Here is a 25,941-nt window from a genome sequence, read left to right as displayed (position 1 = left end):
CTTTCTCACTGGCGACTTGCTTGATGAACCCAGTGATCTATGAGCTATACTGTGCATGACCATACACTTTGTCCTTAACATGTGCTTGATTGTAGCTACACACGTAATAGATCTGAAATCACTATTATTCCCATAATTCTTCCACACACTTTGTTGCAAAATTCATGCTTCAGTTAAAAATAAATAAATTCATACTAGAGATGTTTTCATTACTTTTATGTTTTGTTGACTATTGATCACAGAGAGAGGCAGATGAATCTGCAAGGAGAGAGAATGGATTAGAGGTGGCAGGAGGTGAAAAAGAAAGGACTTACATCTTTTTCTTCAAGAGGGAAGTAATTCATTGATATTTGCCAGAAGACTTCATAACACATAAAATTATTTTTGTTCATAAAATGAACTTTGACAATCTTGACAATGGCAGTATTCACCAAGTTGAGGGGTAATCTCCTTTTCTACCAAATTTAAGTCACTGACCATAGTGATTGCATTTCTCACATACCTAATGTGAAAATTTTGGGGATGGAACTTTTTGCTCTGTGTCTCTAAATGGGTTGAAAGTCACTGAACTAAAAAAATAACAAAACCTTTGCATGAATCACTAGTAAAGTGACTCTGAGGTGTGGAAAAATCTCAAGTCTCTTCCACCTCATGTTTGAAATCTCCTGTTCTCCTGAGATGCTGCTCAAGCTGAGAAGGGAGAAGGAGACAGAAAGGAAGGGAATATCTCTCTTTAAAAGGGAATCTTTCTCTTTAGAAAATGCAACTTGTTGAAAATATTGTTCAACATTGTTGACACTCCTTTAAACACTAGCAGGGGGCAATGATTTGCACCCATTAGTCTCTCTTCAAATGAAATTATTGGTAGGATTGTAGCAGCATTAACTGATGAATTCTTCTAAACAACATCAATTGGTGGCAATGACAGCATTCCAGAAGGCTTATTTAAAATATAGAGTGTATTGTGTAACTCTTTCTATTTGTCTGTTGCACAATCTATTTGCTGATACTTGTTTCTTTCCCTCCCTCTCTCTCCCCTAGGCTATCAAACAAAGCTGCCCAACCTTACACTCATCCATCAACCTTGAGTTATTAAGAGAATAACTGCAGAACATTTACAAGTGGATGGGATGGAGCGCTGGCTGCTTTTCAAGAACACAGTCAGTGCTACAAAAACTTTGCAAGATGGCAAATTTTCTCATGCTGGCTGTTCTTTGCACTGCTAGGACCTGCTAGAAGGAGTGGTTTCTTGAATTTAGGGTAACTGATACAGGCTGATGCCAAAGCTGTTAATCATATCATATCCAGTATCAAATCATAATTCTTAGGAAAATGTCTTGTTCATTTATTTATTTATTTATTTATTTATTTATTTATTTATTTATTTATTTATTTTAGCTATTTCTCACAAAGGCTTTGGGAGACATTGGAGGGAAGAAAGAGAGCAGGGTAAGGGCAAGCATCTGATTGCTTATATGACTTTCCTAAGTATAGGTTTAAAAAAATCATTGCGTCAAAGTAGAAGTTCAAAGTGTCTCACAGCAGAAATGTAGCAAAATGAAGGTGAAATGGATCATAATAAGGGACATTTTTTCATTGATTAAAAGACAGAGGTTGTGATGGAGCAGAGTTGCAATGTAATAATCTATGAATCTGATCAGCAATTTAGGGTGTGCATGAAGACATCTAGGCTGGTGCGGCACAATTCACTCCCACAGCCTGAAGAACTGGGAAACAGTGCAGAGGCTCCTTGCAAGCCAGCACTGAAACAGAAGCAATATAGCCCTGAGTGCTGTGCCAGCTGAACATGATTATTCTGCCTCTCAGTCCCACTTGGCATATCTGCACAGTACTTTGCTGTGCTGTGTGGACTTGCCAAATCAGCTCAGTGCTAGCTTGGGGATCTCTGCATCATGTTCTCTGCAATGTAAATGTACCCTTGGAAATTAAGCTAATCTGTTTGACTTCTGGAAGGGTAGGAGAATGCTTCCTGGCTAGCCAGCATTGCTCTAATTAAGCAGGACTGTGGGAAGAAGAAAACATGTCAGTCTGCACTGTGACTTTCCAGACAAGAACATCCCGGCAGGCACCGAAAAGCTGATTCCTTTGAGCATCCTATATTCAGTTCAAGTGGAAAGCTTCAGGCTTTGTTTTGCCAGTTTAGATGCTTGAAAATCCAGAGATCAGCGAGAAGCTAAGAAGTTGTTCCCAGGAGGGAGCAGCCAGTTGACAGAAGCTGCTGCTGGGCACAGGACTATGTGGGCAGAGGCTCTGCTGAGGGAATCTGGAAGAGCCAGCACAGTCAGCCTCAGTGGGAGGCACGCAGATAGACTCAAATAGATCTCTCTTTTGTCGTAGGTCCATTTTCTCTGCCTTGTCTTTGTTCTAAGCAAATCAGGCTCTGCTTTAGCAAGGCTGTTTGGTGATGGACACGGCTCTGCTCCTGGAGGCAGAAGAGCTGAAGATGACTCAGGACCATGAGGTAATCCTGGCTGACCACAGGAAACCTGAGCCTGGGAGAGTCACGGGGCTCTGCTGCAGGAGACGTGGAAGCCAGCAGCCTGGGACCGGGAGAGAGGGCATCTGATGAGATCAGGAACGTAATTTACGCAATTATAATGACAAAGGTTATGAACTTGCATTTTTTAATTCTGTTCTGTGTCAGTCCAGGAATTGGCTACATTTTTTTTTTTTTTTTTTTTTTTTTGTAGTCCTCTGTAAATGTGGCCTATCAGAGGACATTTAATACCAGGAGAAGCAGCAGAGTTAAACCACTAAAATATGATTGATTTTCAGCAGCTCCCACACTGTCTGTGTTTTCTCCACTCAATAACAACACTGCTTGGTGATTTCACCCTGCATGCATGGCAAGTAGAAGTCTTTACCACTCCACTTCATGTTGTGAAGATCCTCAGCAACAGCAGCACAGAGACTAATGAGAGAGGGGAAAAAAAAAAACACTTACCAAAGTTGTTACTTATGAAGACGTATCACAAGTTGAGCAACAAACACATGAAACACAGATGCTAAGATCCTGTGATAGTCTCTCTGCAGGAGGCAAGCTGAATGAAAGCTAATGGTTCCTTTCCCTCTAGCTGTCCTCTTCTCCCTGCTTTTATCAGTTCACTTCATATCCCCCCCCGACTGTTTTTCCTACTTCACATTGCAGTGATGTACATCACACCTGATACCACCCAGCCTTAGCACCTCCCTACCATGCCTTCTGGCTCACCTCTTCTCCCACTCACTCTCAGTGACTTGTGCTTCCATCCTGAGACCCTGTCTCATTAATTATGCTTCCCTCTGCTTCTGCTCCCTCCTGATGTGGCCTTCAGTTCTGGCTCAACCATTTTAAGAAAATAGCTGGTTAACAGCCTAGTATTCATCAAGCACATTCCCCTTCCTCTTGTTTAAGCAGTGTTCTTATCCTTTGCTTTATTATTTAGTTCTTCCATTACTCCCAGGCCATGAATTGCATCAAAGCCTCCTTTACTCTTGATCTACTTCTTCAGCACTTTGAGCTTCTGTGTTGTACTGACACCCTGAGTGTTCACTATAGGCCTGTTTGTTGTCTGAGGAACCATGTTATCACATGAAGAAGCACTGGATGTTCAGAGAAGTTCATGCTGATTTTGGGGACAATTTCCAGTCCCATGCTGGCACATCTGGTTCAGGCAAAATCAAGTAACAGTTGTCTACTTTCAGGTATATACATAAGCAAAGTGTTACTGCTTTTTTTTTTTTTTTTTTTTTTTCCTAAAATGCTTAGCAAATAAGCCTATTATATTGATTCTTCTGTGCACTTTGATTCCTGGGGTAAGCAATTTGCCCAAGCAGCCCAAAAGAAACCCCATTCCTTAATGCTCCTAGGTTATCAGTGACCCAGGGACAAGCTTCTTAGATGACATTTCCTTGTGCTGCTTCCTTGTTGGCTTCTTTGTCAGCCAGCTCCATGCTATCTCCCACGCTGCAACCAGTGGCAAGCTCCCAGGTGAAGTCTGTAAAGCTGCTCCCTCCCAAATTACTCCTTATGCCTCCCCCTTTGTTGTTGTTGCCTCAAAAGCAGTCCCACATAACGGTGCCTAGAAAGGCAGAGAGGCTCATTCTTTGATGATGCATTTGTGACACTGTTGCCTCATTTTACTGCTTCCACTCCTACCTCATGTTTGCCTGTTGCATCTTGTCATAACCTACACAGGCAGTGCCATGGAAGAGGGACTGCCCTTCTTGCTCCAAGTCCCTCCCTGCTTCACCAGGGCACAGACCAGCTCCTGGGTGCTGGTATGGATTAGGGCCTGGTGCCCCCAGCCCAGGCACGAGCCTCACAGCTCATATGTTCTCTGGAGAACCGGTAGCTGTGAGCCCTAATGAGCACTTGTAATTAAGATGCAGTTAGCTCTGAGAGCTCCTGTTTCCTGTCAGAGTCCTCCAGTCCTGGGACAGTACCGGTACAAAAGTTGGACACCACCTCTTCACCCATTAGGCGCATCCTCCAAAAGCCGTGGCTGCATTGGCTGTGGTCTGTGCTGAGCTCTGCAGTGACAAGGGTGGCACTAAGCAGAGTCACAGCTGGTCTGATGGCTCATGCCCCTGCAGGGACTCAGAAAGGTGCTTCATTTGTGAAAGCTTTGTATGGGATAAGCATCAGGAGCCCAGTGCAGCTAATGAGGTGATACCTCTGATAATGCTCAGCATTAAATTAATTTCTCTGCTTCTCCAGGGTTTCAGGTTATTCCAGTCTGGGTTCCAGTCTCTTCTTTGCATGGTCCTAACCGTGAGACACAGTCTCCTTATCTTTCCTTTGGGTCTTCCTTTTCTTTTTCAGTCAATTTTTATGCCTTTTATTCATTGTTATTATGTGTTTTATTCACTTGTTTTGTCACAAGCTGTGCCAGGCCAGAAAAAAGCAGAAGTTTTTTTCTTCCTTTGAAATTCTGACTATATCAAAAAGCTCTTGTACTGATGTTATTTTTTGCTTATTTGTATTCCTGTTCTCCCCACAGTTTTTCCTGTCTTCCCGTTCCCTGCAAGGACTAGAGGCATTATCATTACATCCCATACAGGCAAACCCATGCCAGTAGCCATAAGGTGTGGTGGAGTCTAATCCTGGTCACACAACTTTCGGTTGTGTATCCAGGCCATCTGGTCTTGAGTTATTTCAGGTAATTAGTTCGGGATAAATCTCCAAGCCATTACAAAGAAATCAGTTGCTGCTGTCTTGCTTTCTCTGTGAACAGAATTTCCAGGGGCATTGATTTCCAAGCTGATACAAGTGGGTTTATTTATTTATTTTATTGTCTTATGGTCTGGAACAGTCACTTTCCATGCCAAACCCGGAGTGGTTGTAAGAATTTCCTACAGAAGGACCACTCCCATAAATGTAATGTATCAGGCTTCTGTAACAAACAGACTAGACCACTCTTGAAAGCAAAATCTGTCATCTAAGATCTTGTCTGGAATTAAAAATCCTGTTGTGTGATGCTGAAAAGCTTCAACGATCTTCTGCTGGAAGTTGTTTGGGAGAAAAACAAACAAACAAACCAACCGCTATTGGTTCTATGGGTTCTGTTTCATTTTCCCTTGTTCTTAACATGAATTTACCAGTGTTAGAGGAAGCAAATCTGAGAACATGATGGCAGTGCTTGCAGTGCTTTTTCTGAGACTGTAATACCCATCTTGCTGTCTACCATTAGCTGGCACAGCCTACCCTCAGACAGCTGGTTTCTACAGTTCACCATCACAGCTCACAATGACTTATTGTCACTATCAAATGTGATTGCATTAGAATCATGAAACACTTGAATATAAAATTATAAATCTCGATTTCCCATCGTCCACCCCCTAAAGTGTCTGGTGCTTACGGAGCAGGTCTTTTAAAACTGTAGAGCAGCTGCTCAGCTAGTGTAAATCAGTATGCTACGTTGTGAAGTGGAAAAATTTTGGTACTGCTTAAAGGATGTTTTAAAGAGATCAGTGAGTAATTAAATGCTCAAAATGTCCACTGGGAAGGGTATAAACCAAGAACCTAATTTGCAAAAAAGAAGATTTACATTATATATGAAAAAAACACCCTATCTAGGGGATAAGCAACAGGCAGGCAGGCTGTGTTGCAAATCTGCCTCACTGGAGGTCTGTATGAACGGATTAGACCAACATCTGTCACATGTGGATGGATTCTGCCCTGGTGCAGGGCCTGAGCTGGATGTGCTCTGATCTCTTCAGTGCTTGCACAGCGTGCAGCAATGGACCTCAGCACTGAAACAGCTATGGGATTAGCAAAACACTTCTGACTCCTTCCTTCCTGTTCAAGACAGGCCAGAAGATTTGCAAATCAGTTCAGTCCCATGTGTTAACCTCCGTGCTATTCAGGCAAAGTTTCTCAGCCTCTACTTCATTACTGAGCATAGCTAGGACAGAAGACAGGCAGTGCTCTTAAATCATTCCAGGGAATCCACCAGCAGATGTTAAATCATTACAGTAAAAAGTTAATATTCTTCTTTGTGCTAAAATGAGCTATAACAGCTATTTAACTCTATTATAGTTAACTACACTATATATGCATCTAGTTATTACTGCAAAACTGTATAAAATATATAACCATATACTGTAGTTAGCTATTAAGCAGCTATAATACCTATGTGTGGGTTTTTCAGAAGGCATTTTATAGAGTGAAATCAATGGAAAAGCTTCCGTTGGTTTTAATGAAAAATAAGTCAGGATTAAAGAGAGAATATTAGTGTATTTTGACATTAATTAGTATCAAGATTAAGTGTTAAGCCCAGAAGAGACTTCATAGTATCATAAGACTGGAACTCCCAAGTGTACGCACTTCCAATGATCAAGATTTTGCTAAGCGCATAAAAGCAAAAAATACATTCTTCCATCTTACTCTGTCCTTCAACATTTGTTCTAAGAAATTATTTGCATTTTAGTAGGGAAAGAGGCAAATTTTAATGGCTCTTTTTTTTTAGATAGCCTCTCTTCTGCAGGATTCTTTGTACTGGCATGCCCAGCCTCCTGCTTTGTGTGCGATTTGGGGATCAACAGGCAGCATTAGAAGAAGATGGGGACAATTGTACTTTGAGAAGAACGGTACAGTTCCTGCATATTCCAGTGTTGTTCAGGACACTTGGGTGGAATAGTTTTGAGGTGGGAAAATGCTTTTCCATGTAGCACAGAATAAAGACTGACATGAAGTGGTGCATGGGTGTTCCTCGAATTACGCCTGTGGGATGGGTTGTGTTATAGGAAGGCTTGTGAGCACCTGCACTCTCAGGGGTGCTTTTCAAGACTAAGCCCTGTAGCCTGACGCTGGAGGAGTGGGGAGAGCTCATTGCTTGTGAACAGGAAAGGAACAGCCCGGACCCCTTGTGAAGTTCAGAGGGAAGCCCCCTGGCCCCACCTGCACTTACTGGTGTAGAAGTAACATCACCCAGAGACAGCTCTGGCCTGGTTTCACTGCAGTTGTATGCCCGAGTCCAAGAACCAAATTAAGTAGCACAGCTAACCTGAGCTCATCAGCTTTAAATGAGGCAGTCCTGCTCTTCCTGTCTTCCTTCCCCTCACTCTCCTTGGTAATAGTAAAGCTTTTACTTTAAGGAGACTTGCTGGGCTCCAGCTGACTACATGCAGAGCCACCTCAGCTCCCATCTATTGCTTTCCCAGTACCAGGACTGCAGAACAGGCATACTCATGTCTGGCATTGCTGGCATTAAGCCTCAAATGGTAAATCCAGCCAGGTTATTGAGTGCTGAAGAGAAGAACGTGCTTCAGAGAAACTTGACTTGCTCAGTAGTGGGATAAGGAGGCTGCTTATCTCTGGCCAAGGGCCAGTGTTTTTAGTGCTGTGCTGTCTCTGGGTAACGCTATCTGGATGTCCCTGTGTCACCCTCTCCTGTACCTGTGTTATATAGTTTCCATTGTCTGGGGTACTGCGGTGTTTCCATTTCATCCCACAATTTCTTTGAATTGTGTGCTTCTCCTTAATATACACTGGAGGGAAAATCAATTTTCATTCTAGTGTTCTACTTAAAGCCTGAAAGGCTAGAGTACAGTAGATTGTCATCTCCTGGCCTCCAATACTAAGGGAAAACTATTCATTAAAATATTAATACATCATCATAAGATGATGCTAATAATGGCCATAATAACTACTTTAATCTAACCTAAGGGATTTTATTACATATTGTACCAAGTAAGATGCAAGGAGTACTTTTTGTTCCAAGAAAAGTTCATCACTGAGAAAGAACAAGAGAAGCACATGAAAATTCAGAATATTTTCAAAAGGGTGACATTGAAATAAGAAACTGCAGTAGGAGACAAAAGAAATTTATTTGATTTTTTTTTTTTTTAAGTTAAAATATTTTGAAAGACATATCAGTTTTGTCAAGAAGAGTGGCAGACAAAGTAACTAAGAAGTCACTTCATGCTCTGTGATGAGGTGATTAGATAATTTCCTAGTCTAAGTTCCTGACTCACTCCCTGCTTTGCTAGAGCTCAAGTGTTCAGGGATGGCAGGATATGTACGTGAGAACTATAAAAGAAACCTGAAGAAGGGATCAGTGCTCTGGTCCCAACCCACGCATGTCTTCCGAAGTGGAAAAACAAGAGGCTTAGTCTGCAAATAGATGTCAATACTGTTTCGACAGAATTATTATTTGAGACACATGATTTTCACCTCTGAAGAACAAGAGATAAAATCAAAATTTCAATACTTAGGCATGGTTACAAACAACTTAGATGGCAGTTCTTGGTCCATGCCAGTCTTGTCACAAGATTGCAGTAACGCTGCATTGGAGCAAGTCTAGAGACAGTAAGAAAAGAAGTGGAAGCATGCAGTGCCTATGCCTAAAGGCAAAGCTGACAGAGAAAACCTGGGTTCAGACGCTGGAGCCATTAGAGGAGGTTGTGTTTTTGCTCAGCTGAGAGCTGAGGCTATTTCATCAACTTCTATGTAGGCTGTAGACCACGGGAGCTGCTTTAGCCATGGTGGTGCCAGGCCTGCCTCTGCAGAGGCCTGGCCATACAACAAGAGCTTGTCTGGGAAGTACCAGCTGCAGATCAGTTCTGCTGGTGGAAGCAGCTGGGGAGTAAGTGGCTGCTGAAAAAATGCATGGACACCCTGGCCATAAACACCACAGACCATGTAGCTCCCTGCCTGGGTACCAGCAAGGGCTGGATGCGGGGAGCTGGAGCTCCTGGCCTGCTCCCATGGGGCCCAGCCCACCGCCATTCCCAGAGCACACCTAACACCCACGGGCAGCGTTAGGCTGCCTGTGGAGCTCAGCAGTGGACAAGCTCTTTGAAATCGCACCTTGGTTATGGTAGAGGTGGTTACAGAGATTTTTTATTTTTTATTTTTTTTTAGTTAATGGCGAGGTGGTTAGGGTGCCTGCCCAGGGAAACCTCAATATTAGGTCTTCCTCAGCCTGGAGAAGATCAAGCTGACGTTTCCCAAGCGAGCAGCCTAATGAACAGGACAGCTGTGGGAGGGGAAGAAACTCAGAGCTTGCTGTTTATGGTGGATCTTGGTGGAATAAATTATATATCACTCAAAGGGCTGGAAAGAGAGCAACCAGAGGCAGTGTGACTGCAGCCCAGTGGCTACAGTAGAGCTGGAACAGGGGTAAGGCTTGGCATAGCTGCTGCTCCATGGCCATTTCTGCATCTGAGCCCATGCAAATGTCCTTCCAGCACCAAATGTAAGAATTCCCTTTGTTAGAAGAAAAACAGGATCACAGAATCATTTAGGTTGGAAGAGACATCCAAGATCACCTAGTCCAACCTCTGACCTAACACTACAAAGTCCTCAAACCTAACCTTTTGCCACAGAGCCAGGCTCCTTTGTGTACCTTAGCCTTTTTAAATAATCCTTATTTCTCAGTTGCTGCAATATACGTGTTTGAACCTCTCAGGTTAAGGATGGCACTAAGGACAGTCAGCAGGGTACTGCACAGGTCTTGGGTAGTGGCAGTGCCACAGCTCTAAGTTTCAAAAAAAACTGTACTTCTTGCTTTTTCTTTTTTTTGGGAAATGGTTGATGGACTTTCCTTCAGGAGAGACTTGTTGGATATGGATTCCTAATAAATGAATATTCCTAGCTGCATTCCTTGGTGACTGTCCCAGGCTATGGAGAGGTCTGGGTTTCATAGGAACATGGCAAAATGTAGGTCAGGTGAGACTTCTGGGTGTCATCCACTCCAGCCTCTTGCTCACAGGAGGGCCAGGTACAGCAGGTTGCTCAGGGCCACATCAACTAAAGTCTTGGATATCTCCAGGAATGGAGACACCACAACATTTTGGGGCAACCTGTTTCAGCACTTGACCACCCTCTCTGAAGCAATGTTTGTATCCAGTCAGAATTTCCTTTGCTACAACATTTGACCATTGCCTTCATCCTTGTACCATGCACCTCTGAGTAAAGCCTCTCTGTAACCCTACCTTAGGTAGATGACGGCAGGAATCAGACCTCCCTGTCGCCAGGGTTTTGCATTGGCACAGCTCCCAGCTCATTGCCATTCAGCTGTGCCCAACCCTCCCGGCAGCCTGCACTTAAGCAGCTAGCACAGCATCCTGCCATTGATCTGTGGAGACAACCCTGGACATTTCTGAGGGATTTTACCCTCTGGTAGGCTAATTATATAATATCACACTACATTTTCATCTATATGTTCAGTGTTCCCATGCAGTTTTCCCAATTTCCATTGAAATCTGCAACATTGCCTGGGTGAAGAGACATACAGAGTGGTCAGCTACTGCTTTTTCCTGAGAGATGAATAGGCCTTAAAACAGGTAGTGTCAAACAATTATAAATCATTCTGAACACCATAAAACCTTCCTAATATAAACAGATACTCAGGAATGAAGGTAGAGGAACAGAGGATCTGTTTATTAGGTTGTCACTTTATACAGCTAAACATTTTACTGTTTTGTTTGCACTGAGATATGTGTCCTTTGTAGGTAGCAGCTGTACACCAGCTGTGTACGTAGTTCCCTCTATAAAGATTATAGAGGGAACACATGGGCTGCAATATGGAAAAGGAGTTTCTCCTGTAGAGGAAAAATGCAACAGATGTGCTGTATATTGTCCCTCTCTTATGCATGCAGAGATTCCTCATATAATACATTGTGAACAGGACCAGCCACCTCCATTTCCTATGAATAAGGTTCTTTGGAAATTGGACTGTGATTTCAGGAGCACTTGATCTGTCTCTGTATATGGCAGGCCGAGAAAGGTCTTTATGGAGCCTGCACTGATGGGCCTCTATACACTGATGTCTGCTCTTTGCAGCCACAACAGTGGTGCTGTGCAGGGGCAGCTCAGGTCTCTTAAGGACTAACAGTAACACACAGGACCAGGTTTGGCTGCTACTAAACCTGCCAGCTGATGCCTTTATGCACTGCTGCATTTGAGCTAAAAACCCTTTTTTGTTAAGTTAATTTAGTCTTTTTCCATTAAATTTCCCATTTAAAATAATTCATTAAGATCCATTTCTGTGACCAGGATAGTGAAGAGTTGACTGCATGGGCTTTTCCATGTTGTCTCTTAAACTTTATAAAGAAGCTGGAAGCCATAAGAAAATCTAAACTCCTTTGTTAAAAGTAGGGCTTGGTGAAAGTAACAGCCACCTAAAGCAAATCTTTCTCTTAAGGACAGTGAAGCTGCTCATGAGTGGAAGAATTTGAGAGCACGAACCTAACAAGATAGAAGATTTCATCACTCCTACCAAACACACATTGTGGATCCCCAAATAGAAACCAGTATATCTCACATCTGTACAGTTTTCCAGCTGTCCCATGTCTCAGCAGGACCTCATCTCCTACAGAGTGTTCAAACAGATACTCTCCTCTGCTTTACTATAAAGTTAAAAGCCAGTTTCTCTGCCAGGTGAGTCTGCCAATGCTTGGTTTGAGTGAAATCTTTAGCCAGTTTCTAATACTTTGAAGAATAAGATGTATTTGGTATGGTATCAAAGGCAAAGTAAAAATCACACAGGACCAGAAATGACCTGGAATGTAAAAATAACCAGGCCAAAGCCCCTTGTATAAGCATGGCTGAGAGATGCAAAGTTGTGGTAAAAGCAACACAAAACAGGCTTCATGACAGCAAGTCTGTCTATAACTTGAAGTGTTTCTGCCTGTTTGTTTCTTTCTCTCTCTTACATGGGTTAACTTGCTAATTTTCACTTTAGTAGTTCTCTGCATAATTTATCAACAGTGGATTAAAGACCAGATTATAGGGCATGCAGCATTGGTTTGCTTCTTGTGGTATCCTGTGGCTGCTCTGTACTTAAGGCGTTTGCAAGGCCAGGTCCAGCTAACAATATATACAAGCACTTGACAGCAATCTTTTCTTCAGACTCTCTGTCTGAGATGATTCAGCACTTAAAGATGCAGTCTCAAGTACTGCATTTTTCTTCTTGAGCCAGAACTTTATAACTCCTCAAAGAAACCCAACCCAATATTAATATAACACACAATTACAAATGCTCTTACCTGACTTACCATGCTGAATGCATTTGTAATGTTAAATTAGACTTTGTGGCTCTTTGTGTTGTTGCTTGGGCCTGCACAATTCCCTAGGGACATCAGCCCTGCTGTTGGAGACAGCAGTGCTTGGAGTACAAGATCTGGTGGATGCAGCAGCCTCTTTACTTTGGCATGCTCAGTGCTGCCCCACGCCAGGTGGAAAAGAAGGAGAGAGGTCTCCTGCGACACCACCACTGGCTGTGGCCATCATTTCCAACAAAGAGAAAACCATCTGTGGCCATCATTTCCCTACAGAGAAAGAAACTGACAGGTACTAACTCATAACACATTTTTTACATTTGTCTTGCCAACCATTGTAGAGAGTTGCAGATCTCCAGTTTTCAGCATTGACACAACTCTAGGTTTTGCTTTTCCATTCTTGGTGATATTTAGTAATTTACCAGTGATAAGCATGGGTGGGTTCCAATGGGAAGTTTATTATTTACAGTCCAGAGTGTATTAATTATCCTGGCAACAGGAACTAGCATCCTGTTTTATTCTTATCCCTCTTACCCCACAGACTACTTAAACCCATGCTGATGAACCAGAAGCCTGCTGAAAAAACATCCTCAGGAGCCCCGAAAGACATGCTAAGCATACTCACTGGCTTACCTGGAGAACCTCCTAGGAAAATTGTCTCCAGAAAATGACATAGGATAGACAAATATATATATATGTGGCAATATGAGCAAAGCTATGCCTGCTTTGCTTCAAAGAGCCAATGTTTAAAGCAGTGTTTACACAGCTCTTCTCCTACTCTTTTCTAAATCAAAATGTCACCTGCATAGCTTTCTGTACCAACACACAGTTGTTTTATCATGAAATATGGTGGCTGCTTAATACAATTCAAATATCAGTTTGAGAAAACAAAGGCTCTTAAAGAAGGAACTGGATGTACAAAGATAAGTGCTGTAAGGCCACATTCTTTCTAAGTGTAGCATCTAGGCTGCTGATGACACATCAGGTTAGAAAAATAATCAGCTGTATCTCCAAAGAATGTTCCCTTCTGCTGCGTTTGTTTAATTCTTTTGGGCCTACATGTAAATAAAGGACTTCATTTTTTAAATCTATAAGACCAGTTGAGTGGTCTTACTTCTTTCCCTTACTTTTATTTATTTATTTATATATTTATTTTTATTTTTAAGTTGCAGAGCAAGGAGACTGTAGCTTTGCTTTATACTTTGCCACAGGACAAGGAGAACTTCTGTGGGTGTGATCTTTAAGACGGAGGATCAGTTCCAAGTCATTTGTATTGAAATGCTGTATCTCTGCTTTGCTCAGAGCTTCAGATGTTTCTGCCTCCATTCCCTTTTTCCATGACACTGTAGATTCCTAAGCATGGCCATGTATCAGCAAACTCCCACTCCCCACAGGGTCCAGTCTGCCAGACATGATTGCTGTCCTGTGGCAAATCCTGAATATAAAGGGTTCATTTCTTGTCTTTGTGGGGCTTTCTCCCAGGTATTTTATTCCAGATCTGAACAATGATCTGACCTTAATGGCTCTGTAGCTCCTTTTCTCTCCCCTCCCCAGATATTTAGATTGTTGCCAGGCTCTGTTTGGTTTTCACTGAGCGCATTACTCCTCGCATTTCCTTAATGCAGCACATGGCACGTGCTCATGTACCTAGCTTGTGCCCTTGGTTTCAGCCAGGAAATCTGCCCTGCCTCCTCCCCAAGGTTCTTCCCTTGCTGCTGAGGTGCTGTGGCTATTCAGGAGCAGTTGCTGAGCTGCCATAAATTAGAGGCAGATGTATTAAAGGAAATTGAAAACCATCCTGGTTTCCTCCAAACTCAACTGGTGATGGAGCTTTGTGTGCTGCTGAGCTACCCCTGGAGCAAGAGGAAGAACTGCCCAGAGAAAGCCAGGACAGAAAGCTAGGAGTGAAAACCACAGAGGTTGTCCCAAGCTAAACCCTCGTCACTGATGAGTTGCATGTATTTAATGACGCTCATTAAAAAATAAATAAAAATGTTGGGCATGCAGAGGCAGTAAGGATGAAAAATTTAAACAAAAGGAACCATTTGGGGGTATTTAACTGCTTTAACTTGTGAGAATTTTTTTACTCTCATAGAATTAGATTTAAATTTTCTTTTCATTTATTTACTTTCTTTTAAATTTCTTATTCTGTAAGTAGAAGAGGGCAATTGCTGGCAGGTTAAGTTTTTTCTTCCCTCTTGCAACAAGCACATACATGCATTTTTTTAATTTTATTTTTCTGTAACTTTTCTAAATCATTTTGTGACTTTGTAAAAATTTAAGTGGCCAAAAGGAAAATGAACTTAACAGAAGTTACTCTGCTGTTACTTAAAACTCCCCCTGTTCCTACTATTATACTTCCAAAGATCTAGAAACTTTGAAAGGCTGCAGAATAACAAAACAGGGTGAGAAGAGAGAATGAAAAGTGACCCCCTCCCCTATCCAAAACCAATAACAGCAACAAAGGAAAAAACCTCTTGTAACAACAGTCTTATAACAAACATGGATCAGAATAATACTTGTTCTTCTCACGTCTATCCAAATTTTGTTATGAGCTTATAGAGTAGTGGTAGAAGGCACCAGAGTATCTCTAAAGCCCCAGAGGTACTGTTTATGTTGTATTTGATTCCAACTCTTCTGTACTGATGTGTGTATATATAAATACATACATATGTACATACAAATATTTATACATTTATAAATATCTTTGTATTTTTGTATGTGTATGTATAAAAGACTCACAAATTCATCTCTACATTAGAAATTAATGTCAGAAAGTATTCTCTGTGTTAGGCAGGTGAAGGGAAAACCAGTGTCAATCTCTTGCTGTGTTCTTCTTCTGCACCTTCAGCTTCTTGCTTTGTGGTTCTAGGAGGCAAAGCTGGAAGAACTCCAGAATTTCAGAGATTTGAGTTTTTTGTTGTTTTTTTTTTTTTTTTTCCTTTTTGAAGCAAAGTTTCAAAAATCTGTGTGTGTTTATTGAGATTTTTAGGCAGAAACTATTAACTCTAAGCAACACGTGAGATGCCCATATGCCGCAATAGCATATAGAGCAAAGTAACTGAAGTATATGAAGTTGTATTTGGAACAACCCATGTGCTTTTATTTCCAAGAAGGCCATATTAACCCTGGGCATGTTTGCAGTCATTGTAATTCCTTCCCATCGCCCTCACAAAGTTTTGGGTAGCTTAAAATATTCACTTTAGCATGCACTTTGCATACAACTGCAAACAAGGGAAGGAAGGGAAAAAAACAAAATGCCAACCAAATGTGTGGAGAAAAAACAGAAACAAATCTCAATCACCATCCAGCGTCTGCTTTCATCTTCACTTTTTCTCTTTGTTCTCACCTCCTCGGCTGGCATAGGTGCAGCCTTGGCAATGATGCGAAGTTTCACTTCTGACTTTTGAAGCCAGCCTAATATTTTCTGTCTTACGAGATAACATCCTTGGTCACTTATATACCTGTACTTACTGAGATGTTTTGTGGATTTGAATGTGAGGGAATCGAGAGCCTGAGAGAGCCTGGTATGTTAGCAAGTCGGGAACCTCTTTCACAATATTTCCAGTCTAACCTGAAATGGACGGTACCAGAAACTGCAAAGGAAAGCCTACTCCTAAAATGCTTCTAGGGAGAATTTGTAGATGGTGGAGTTTAATTCATGGAAGACTGGGAAAGGCACATTTTGTGCATGCTGTATGCTAGAACCCATTTAGAGATACACATTATCATTTCAAGACATGCTTCTGCTGTCCTTTTTGATGTCCTTACACCTTAGCAGTTCAAAACAATCACGCCCTCCTTACGGCTGGCATTAGATTTTTTTAGTCTTATTCCTGTTCTTCTTTTGCCCTCTGGCAGCACACAGAGCTTTGTGCTGGCCTGAGGAGGAGGCACAACTGCTCCTCGCCGAGCTGTACCACCCCAGACACAGCCCTGGCCTCACACGACCTGGAATGCCATGGGTCTTTGATGGGATCAGTACCAACCCTCCCGCAACTGATTTAATATCAGTTATAATATTAAAGCCGAGCAGCTTTTTCTTCAACAGCCCTGGTATTCCAGAAATCTTCATACTCAGCCTTTGCCTCACCAAAGATAGTAAAAAACCAACGCAGTGGCCTCTGATCTGCCTGGAGTCAAGCCCTAGGGAGTTTAGTACCTGTGCCTGTGAGCCCCTTCTGACTTGCTTGTGCTGGGACAACGTTGGTATCTGGTACCATTCGCTCACCCCTCTTGTGAAGCTGAATTCTTATTTTATTGTGAATTGGGTCTTGACTGGGAAAACTATCTGTGAGAGGAAATCTGTATTGTTAGAAAAAAAAATCGTAAATACTTATGGAAAGAGAACTCATATTTTGTCCTCAACACAGTAAGCTATATGCCTGTTTTTCAGGCAATGAAGAATGGTGGGTTTGGAGATGAGTGCTGTCCTCAGGAAAACCCCAATTTTCTTTGCCTTACAAATATTTTTAGCTGTAAGATTGTACCTGACTATAACATTGTACCTATAACATTGTACTTACTTCTACAGAAAGCACGGGTGGCAGGTTAATTAAAATAGTGCAGTGTGAGCCTGGGAATGATGACTGAACATAAAATTCAATGGGGAGTCTGCATGAGAAACAGCACCGACATTCTTGTCAACCTCTATTTATCAACAGCTGGGCTGCTGTATTGCATCAGCTGGCGTTTCCTCACTGTATCAGGTGCAATATACTGGGAGTCATGATGCTATGGTTAAGTCTGGTGTGTTGTTTTTTGCCTTTTTTTTTTTTCTTTTCTGCTCAGGAATGGAAAAGGCATGTTTTCTTGCAGGTATTTGAATTCCCAGCAGCAAAGGGAAGTTGAAAAGACGCAAGCTATTTTGATGCCTCAAAGGCTGAAGTGCTATGAAAAGTTACTTCTTCATCAAGTTTCAGTGCTTCTAAGGTGACTTCTCTAGCAGTGAAAGGACTGAGAATAAGTAAGGAATAGGTCAAGAGAGGGAAAGCAAGGCTGCCTCGTTAAAATACAGCCCTTGTTAAAGATGGCCTTATTCCTATATGTACACAGCTTCCTGCATGCGCTGGATTGGAATCTTTTCTACTAAAATTTGTCAAATGCATTATTATTATTATTTTTTAAATAGGAAAAAACTTATTCTGTGGATGTTTATTAGTCTGCATAAAGGCAAAGCTGAGGGTAGAGCTGGTATAAAATGCTGAAAGTCAGTGATGACAAATCTATTTTCCTGTTCAGTGTTTTGAAGAAGTATTTATAAGAACAGATGGTGGGCAGCAGCAGAACATGTTCAGCTTTATCAAGACATTTGGCTAACAAGCACAGACTAAAATGCATTTCTTTCCTTCTCGACTTAATAATTTTAATTAGAGGCAAAAGGTGTGGTAGTCTCATTGTCTGGAGGCGTATGTGCAATATTGTCTTGGTCGGGCAGGACTGGGTGGGAGAGAATATCGCTGCCTCTAATGAAGGGTGGTGCATATCTGTACAATCTCTATTTTTTTTTATTGTCTGGTGATCTAAAAAATGCAAATCCCAAATCTGCTATTGCACAACATACATAGAGATACACTGAGGCTATGCTTTCAGTTAGTCAGAGAACAAAAACACGACTACAGAACATGTATAAGAAATACGCAGTGTCACTGGAGAGAAAAGGCCTTTTAACAAATAGTGGGATGTCCATTTATTATCTTGAGGGGCAACTTTCAAAGGTACCTATGGAACTTAGCGGTCTCTGGAACTCCTTCGCTATTTAAATGCTTTTGAAAATCCCACTTATTAACCACTAATTTTGAACTTCATATGCTCTCTCCCTAAGGACATCAAAGTGTTCTGGAAGTGGTAATTAAGGATCATATGTTCTAGTGGTGTTCTGGTCGTTTCACCTACTTATCTATACTTGGCCGTATTCTAGCTTTTTTGCAGAGCTACTCACCCAGGTTCTGACGTGCCTTTTGTCCTCTACCAACGAGCTAAGCCCCAGCCTGGAGCTTCTTCTCCTCTAGTACACAGCAGTGGGAGGTGGGGAGCATAACAGAATTAGGTGAGATGAGATCTGTAGTCCGAGCAGCCCAGGCACAACGTTCTTACTCAGTGTTCCTTTTATGTGAATGGGGTGTGAAAATATTCAAGATGTCTTCACCTCGTGAACGTGCATTTTTGAAGATCAGTGTGCGTCTAAGATTTTCCATAAGAAGCTAAGCTGCCCTCCTATTTTGTCGTCAGTTGTCCTCTTGAAGATGACTGTTTGGTATTCCCATCGTAAAGAAAGGTCATGGTTTATATATAGTAATTTGAATTACTCTCTATGACTTTCTATAAATCTGCTATTGACTTCAGATATTCGTTCCACATAAGTGTGAAACTTTAAATCAATAAAATAATTTATCTTATAAGACCTTGTTGAAGGTTCTCCCTTGCTGACTAAAGTTCACTTCTTCAGAACAGTTTAAGAAAGTTATCATCCTTGGGGCTGTAAAAAGGCAACACAGCTCTACCAGTCATTAAATCTGCTATTGACCTTAGATTTTCTCTTCATATGAGTGTGAAACTTTAAACCAATAAAATAATTAATTTTATAAGACCTTACCGAGGGTTCTCCTTACTGACTGAAGTTCACTTCTTGAGAACAGTTTAAAGAAGTTATCAGACTCCTGGCTGTAAAAAGCTAGCACAGCTGTCAGTCATTAAATCTCCCATTTTGGAGTTTTTCCTTCACATAAGTGTGAAATTTTAAACCAATAAAATATTATATATGACTTTGTTGGAGGCTGTCCCTTACTGACTGAAGTTCACTTCTTAAGAACAGATTCATAAAGTTGTCAGCCTCCTGGCCGATGCCTTGTGGCCTTTTTGTCAGGACTGTTTGCCTCACTCTATGCAGCTACCAGTATTACCCATGTTGCTCTTTATGACTAGGAACTTGCTTTTGTGTGCTTAGTGAATATAAATCTTTTGTTGGGATTAGTGAACTGTGTTGGGGTATGCTGAACTGTGATACCAAGACATATAAGAACTAGCAGGCTGCACTGCACTTGTTTCACCAGCCGGGCTGCTAGAGGTTTTCTGTGCAGTGTTTGAGGAGGACAACAGAGGTTCTGCGTGCTTGCACAGCTGGCCACTGGATGTACGTCACATTGAACGTCTGCAGGTAACTTAGTGGGATTAATGCACAAGTCCTTATGGTCTGCCAGGCAAATGACATATAATTTGTGCGATGTATCACAGTACATACGTGCCCAGTAAACCATGGTTGTATTACTGTATAATATATACTTTTAAAATTTTAAGTACAAAAGCCTGAAAAAAGCTTGAGTATCAGCCATGTCCAAATCTGGAAACAAAATAATTTCACTTTCTCCTTCCATCACAGACCTTTCCAAATATCAAATATATGATTGAACCTTGGAAATGTTGGAGGAAGAGGCAGCCAGGATATACCCTGTGATAACTCCCCCTGCAGAAATCTCAGTGGATACTGGTGCTTTGGGAAGAGCCAGTACTTGGTAGTCTGCAATAAAATAAATGCAGCAAAGAAACCAGGGCCAGCCTCTGAAAAGGGTACATGTACAGTATTCCTAATAGCAAACCACACTTACCAAGTCACCACAATAATGTTGCTTACCTGTGCTTATTACCTGAGCTGTTACCTGGGCTGTTTAAAGACCAATGATAACAGGAAACAAGATAACAACACATGAGAAAGGGTAGTAGCTAAAACCCAGACTTTCAAGTTAATTTGACTTTGATTGGTTTTGGGGAATACCATTTAAACATTGGCTGTGTGTTAAGGTGTGTGCAGACACTATTTTTCAGTTTTCAGACGTTAAGCACAGTGTTGTCAAGATTCTTATTTAATGCACGTTGTTTTGTGATCCTGGATCAGCAAACCCTGCTAGTTTAGAGCAGACGAGCATCTGATCCTCTGAGGAATTGTTAGGGGTTGCTGGATGCACCTCCAGCATTAATCGAGGTGCAGAGGTGGGGCTGAACTCTTCCGACTTGTGCGTTATCCCATGGGCTGGTTTCCTTCTGGGAGACACAGTACTGCCCTCCTCTGAGAAAAGGGCTTTTACTCGTGGAGAAGTACTACCAGGCTTACCGCTCCCTACCTTGGATCTGTAATCAAGGAGTGCCGAGCTGGGGAATCCCTGATAACCTGTGGTGCTGTTCTGGGAAACCAGGGTGTACTGTGCCAGGGGAGAAGACAAGTGGGCTGAAACCAGGAGCTGATCAGCCTCCTCCAAAGTGTTCAAACAGACAGAGGTCCTCAGCTGTCTGAACTTGCTATACTACAGGCAAACCCCTTTTTATTAGGATCACTCTTTTTAACTATGTCTCTGTTGGTTGTATTTGAGTGGAAGGGCAGGTCAATGTGCTAAAACAAATTAAACTTCAATAAAATAATATAATATAATTTTTTAAGAGGTTTACAGTACCTAGATGGTAATTTTTTGGACAGGATGCTGTTTCACCAACAGAGCAGTCTCTGTTTCATGGTTCTTCTATTTGTACCTGCTTGTAAAACATTGGAATAGATAAAACAGTAATTGTAGATATTAGCATAGATATCTCAAATCTTGTTAAGCAAAACTAGGCTGAGGTACAATGTATTGCACTTAACTGAGGATGTGTTGATGATGTTTTCTGGCCTGTGTTATGCAAGAGGCCTGAGTAAAAGTTGCTGTTGGTGTAAACGACCCCTGTATTCACAATTCTGGACAACAGCAATTAATTAATTATTAATTAATTTATTTATTTATTTATTTTACATTATGTTTTCTGCATGTTTTGAAGGCCTGCTTCTTTAAGCAGATAACTTCAAATCTCTTCTATAGGCAGACTGACACATGTATGGAGGTTTGTAGATCTGATCTGAAACAGCACAGCTGGCACTTCTCCACTGCCTAGAGAAGAGCTGCTCTGGTTTACATGTGGTGAGATGCTGGCTCTGAGCATCCAGAATGCTTCACGCTATTGGTCTGAGATTAAAATGTAGATTTTGCTGGCTGACATGGGTAGGAAGGGTGTATCTCCTGCTGGGTGTGTCTGATCAGTTATGTTTCATAGATGTTGTGTACTGCTTTTGAAAAGAGAGATAAATGGTTTACTAGTAACAAACCTGTCTCACCCCATCTAATCACCTGGAGTAAAAGCTGTTGAAAACAAATTTGCTCGTTCCTGTGTGGCAAAGTATCAACACCAAACCTAACCTTTCCCGAGAATCCAGCGTCTTGTAATCACTTGCTCTTGTTGCGTCTCTTGCTGATTGTGGCCAAATATCAGTAAATAAATATCTTCCCAACCATTAAGCTGATGTATAGGTAAATGATTCAGATTTTGCATGGCCTCCTTCCCTGCCCTTCTGCCCCTAGCTGAGTAATGTACTATTCCGTGAATAGATATACTGACTTTGTAGCACTGGTACAGATGTTTCAGGTCTGCATTGGATGCCTAGCCAATTCACACACTGCTGTGTAAGAGGCAGGGCGTTACCTGTAAGCTTATCCTAAGGTGGAGTTAACACAAATCAGCTGACTTTATTTCAGGTTACAGAAAAGTAATGCTAGAGTGAGGATAAAAAAACAAAGCACCAAGTTTTTCCTATTTGTCTGCACAGCTGTGGGGTTGGATGGCCTAGCACTTTTAGCATGATGAATATTCACGTTTGGAGGATGTAAATTCTGGACCTCGGCCTTTCTGCCATTGCCACTTGCTGACTGGTGACACAGGTGGTGGATCTGTCACAGTGCTGTCAGAGTAGTGGTCTAAAACGGGCTGTGGAGTGTGTCCTGCCAGCTGCTAGCTGCACCCTGGCTACTGCTTGGTGGGTTTCACAGAGGACTTTACTTCTCCCACTGCTGCTAAGGAAATCCGAAGGCTCTCAAGTATTAGTTTTCCAGCCACGTGCCTTCCCTGGTGCTGGGCCTTGGAGCTGCTCTGAGGGAGGTCCAGAACTCCAGCTCAGGACAAAGAATTGGGAAAAGCAGCTTGAAACCAAGCAGTAAGTCGTCCCCTTCCCACTCCATCCATCCCCTCCGGACAGGCTGCAAGGAGGGCAAAGTCAGCAGAGGATGGTGCTGAGTAGGCAGTTTTGGAGGTAAAGAATTCCTGTCTGACTGCATGTTGACAAGTATCAGATGAAGTAATTGTCTGTGACTTGACAATGAACCCTACATAATGTGGGGAAGGGAAGGAGGACTTCTGGCATGGTGGATGCTGTGCACTCACCTGACATCATCTGGGGAGTATTCAGGAACAGGGTAACAATAGCGCATTATTCCTTTAGGGAAAGGAAAAGAGGAACGTGGCGAGCTCTGTAAGAAGCCATCAGGTAGAAATCTAACGAGGTATCTGAAAGCTGTGGATGGGGATAGCAGTGTTTCATTTTTCTTTTTATTACACTTGACAGAATTAAAGGGAAGAGTAGTTGGTGCATGGGCGCAGCTGATGAGCTATGCCTCTTTGAAGAAATGGGCTAGTATGTTCGGGCTTGGAGAGGCTCCATCTTGCTCATGCTTTCTTTGCTCTCACACACCCAGTACTTACTGTCAGAAGCTCCTATTTGCTGTTCAGCCTCTTTTTTTTTTTTTTTTTCTTTCTTATACAATTACTGCTAAATCTAGTGAGTAATTACTATTAGGTCAGAGCGAAAGTTGTTGGTTGCATCTCTCATAGAGGTGCTGAACAGGGATTAATCAAGAGAACAACTGAGCTCCAGAAAATTCCCCATAACTAATCCACGTATGTCCATGCACATATTATATGGGCAATTTCTACAGCAGTGAAGATGTCTTTTCTTTACTCATATATATTTGACTTGCAGCTTTGCTTCTGCCATTGTCTTAGGATATTGTGACTTGGAAAAAGAGTGCGTGGGGCAGCACAGCTCACTGGGAGATCAGGGAGGAGAACCCTACAAAATCAGATTAAACCAGCTCTGAAGAATGAACAGTGGGAAGGTGGCAGTTAATTCTTAGTGTCTGGCTTAGCACATACCTTCACAAAACCTCTATGTGCATGTTAGCAGAGTGACTCTATAGGCAAAAATCTAGCTTATATACAAAGCACATAGCAGACTTTCCATGTACAATTCAATTAATTCGATTAGCTGATTTCATAATTGATTCATCAGAGGGAAGTCTATTTACTAAATCAAGCTGGGTAAACATGATTGATTGCCTTGTCTGCTCCTGTAATTTCATTGTTAACATTGTTATTTCAGATACGTGATTTCACATATCAGAAAGGATGGAAAGACTATAGGAAGGAAGTGACCGTTTCAGTAAGATTTTCATCAGATGTACATAAAAGTAAAAGAGTTAAGAACCATATTTACCACTTAAGAGACTAAGGAAACACTCGTTATATAAAAAATGTAAATTCCTATATACCAACTGTTATTTAGCAGTCTTATTATTACGAGTTATATAAACTCTGGGATGAAGTCATATAAGGAATATTTCCTCATATTTCATAATTTTTTACACTGAACTGTATAATGTATGGATGCATTCTGCATTTCCAAAACATTAATTAAATCACATTAAGTAAACTGTATATTTTGGGAGGCAAAATTTAACTTGAGTAATGCATAATAGCCATTATGTTCATTTCATTATTTAGAAAATGCTCCTGTCATAAAACTCTTTTGGTAGTACCCATAAAAGAACTATAGAGTATGTCTTGGCAATTTGACTGCAAAAGCACTAAACAGTCTATATCCACTCCCTCCAACCCACCCCTCCCCCCCAAAAAAAAAAAAAAAAAAAAAAGAAAAAGTGCAGTGCTCCTATAAAAAAATAACATTAACAAATAGCCAAATTTTGTAACGTATCCTGAGGCTGAAAATTTTATTTTATTTTTTTTTCAGTGAAAAGAAGATAGCCAGTGCTCACCAGCAGCCTATGTTAGTTTTCTGTCTCCAAAACTATTCCTGCTTTCAATGGCTCTCAACTCATGTTCCAAACAGGCATGTTACTGTCTAAATGAAGGAAATAAAGGACATGGATGATGCACTCCGCCAGGGAAAACTGGTATCTTGAATATATTCAGGAATGGCTTTGAAGTGACAGGAGTCTGTAGAGCCTGTATAACACATGGTCCACATGAGAGGCTTTTAGAGAAGTTTCTACACAACTGCCGAGCTGAAAACAGTGGTGAAACTGGGGAAGGGAGGTCTCTTATTCTTATTAGAAAAAGGTAAATATTATGTCCATGTTTAAGCAAGGCAGGAAGGAGGACCTGGGAGGGGGAACAGTAGACGAGTCAGGCTCACCTCAGTCCCTGGAAAGATCATGGACCATGTCCTCTTGGAAACATTTCCAGTCATGTATGGATGTGAAGGTAATCGGGAACATTCAGTGCAGATTTACCAAGGGCAAATCCTCTTTGACAAACCTGGCTACAGTCTGTGCTGAAATGACAGCCTGTACTGATGAGAGGAAAGTGCTGGCTGGAGGATATATTGACTTTAGTGAGGATTTTGACCCTGTCAGAAGCAGGTGAGAAAACCAAACTCCTCTCAGAGATGGTAGATGATCCAACACAGGGCTATAGCCACAAACTGAAGGTTTGGAATGGACATTACAAAAAATAGGGCTTGGTTTCCACTAGGAAGATAATGCAGCACTGGAAGTTACCTGGAGAGGCGGTGGAGCCTCAGTCCTTGGATGTTTCCAGGACTCGACAAGACAAAGTCACAGCTGACCTGATCAACCAGAGCTGGCAGCTGCCCACTTCCAGAGAAAGGCTGGAGTTGGTGACCTTCACAGCCCTCTTCCAAACCAATATTTCTGTGACTGTGTGTTTGCCGCTGGGCTTCCAGCAACACTTCAGCGAAGTGAGCCGTGAGCTACTCCAAGCATGGCATACCAAGCTCTATGCCTTCGTGTGATACAGGTAATGACTCTTGCTTGGACTTTGGCCCTGCTAATGCAATTGTGTCATTTCTGGCTGTGCTTCAGTAACGTTTTGTGTGGGAGTACAAACTGCTGAAGATTGCTGTGTTGGACTGAGGATGGAATTTATACACCGGCTGAACAAGGAAAGCAGTTGTGGCTCCCTTTTACCGTAAGTTATAAACCACAGTGTTCAAGGGCAAGTGGGCTTCATCAAGTCATCTCCATCATTGGGCCAATGCCACCTCCCAGGGAGCAGGAAAGGGCAAGGCTGCGTGGAGCATCCATCCCTGCCTGGCTCCTTCCATCCCCTCCTGGCCATGGTGCCTGCACCAGCACGCTGTGCACACCACTGTGTACGGCCAGCAAGGGCCTGGGAGATTACATGAAACCCAATGTCCAGGTGTGCTTTGTAGGTTGGTTTGGGCAACATAATTCCCTTTGCTTGGGGAAAGCCATAAGGTGACAACGCAGCAAACAGGAAATGAATCACCAGTTTTCGGCACGGATCTCAAACAGTATTTGCGCT

The 25,941-nt window shown here is 41.9% G+C and overlaps 1 long non-coding RNA gene across 1 annotated transcript; it reads right to left on the bottom strand.

Annotated features, from left to right (window-relative positions):
- Positions 1-2,398: 2,398 nt before the first annotated feature.
- Positions 2,399-24,930, bottom strand: LOC137855696 (uncharacterized). Its single transcript, XR_011095902.1, has 3 exons — positions 24,791-24,930; positions 24,411-24,496; positions 2,399-2,932 (listed from the first exon to the last, which is right to left on the bottom strand). It is a non-coding gene; the product is annotated as an uncharacterized lncRNA (long non-coding RNA).
- Positions 24,931-25,941: the final 1,011 nt, after the last annotated feature.

This window comes from Anas acuta, chromosome 4 (assembly GCF_963932015.1).
Source record: "Anas acuta chromosome 4, bAnaAcu1.1, whole genome shotgun sequence".
NCBI classification, from domain to species: Eukaryota; Metazoa; Chordata; class Aves; order Anseriformes; family Anatidae; genus Anas; species Anas acuta.
This window is presented reverse-complemented; position numbering and strand designations above follow the sequence as displayed.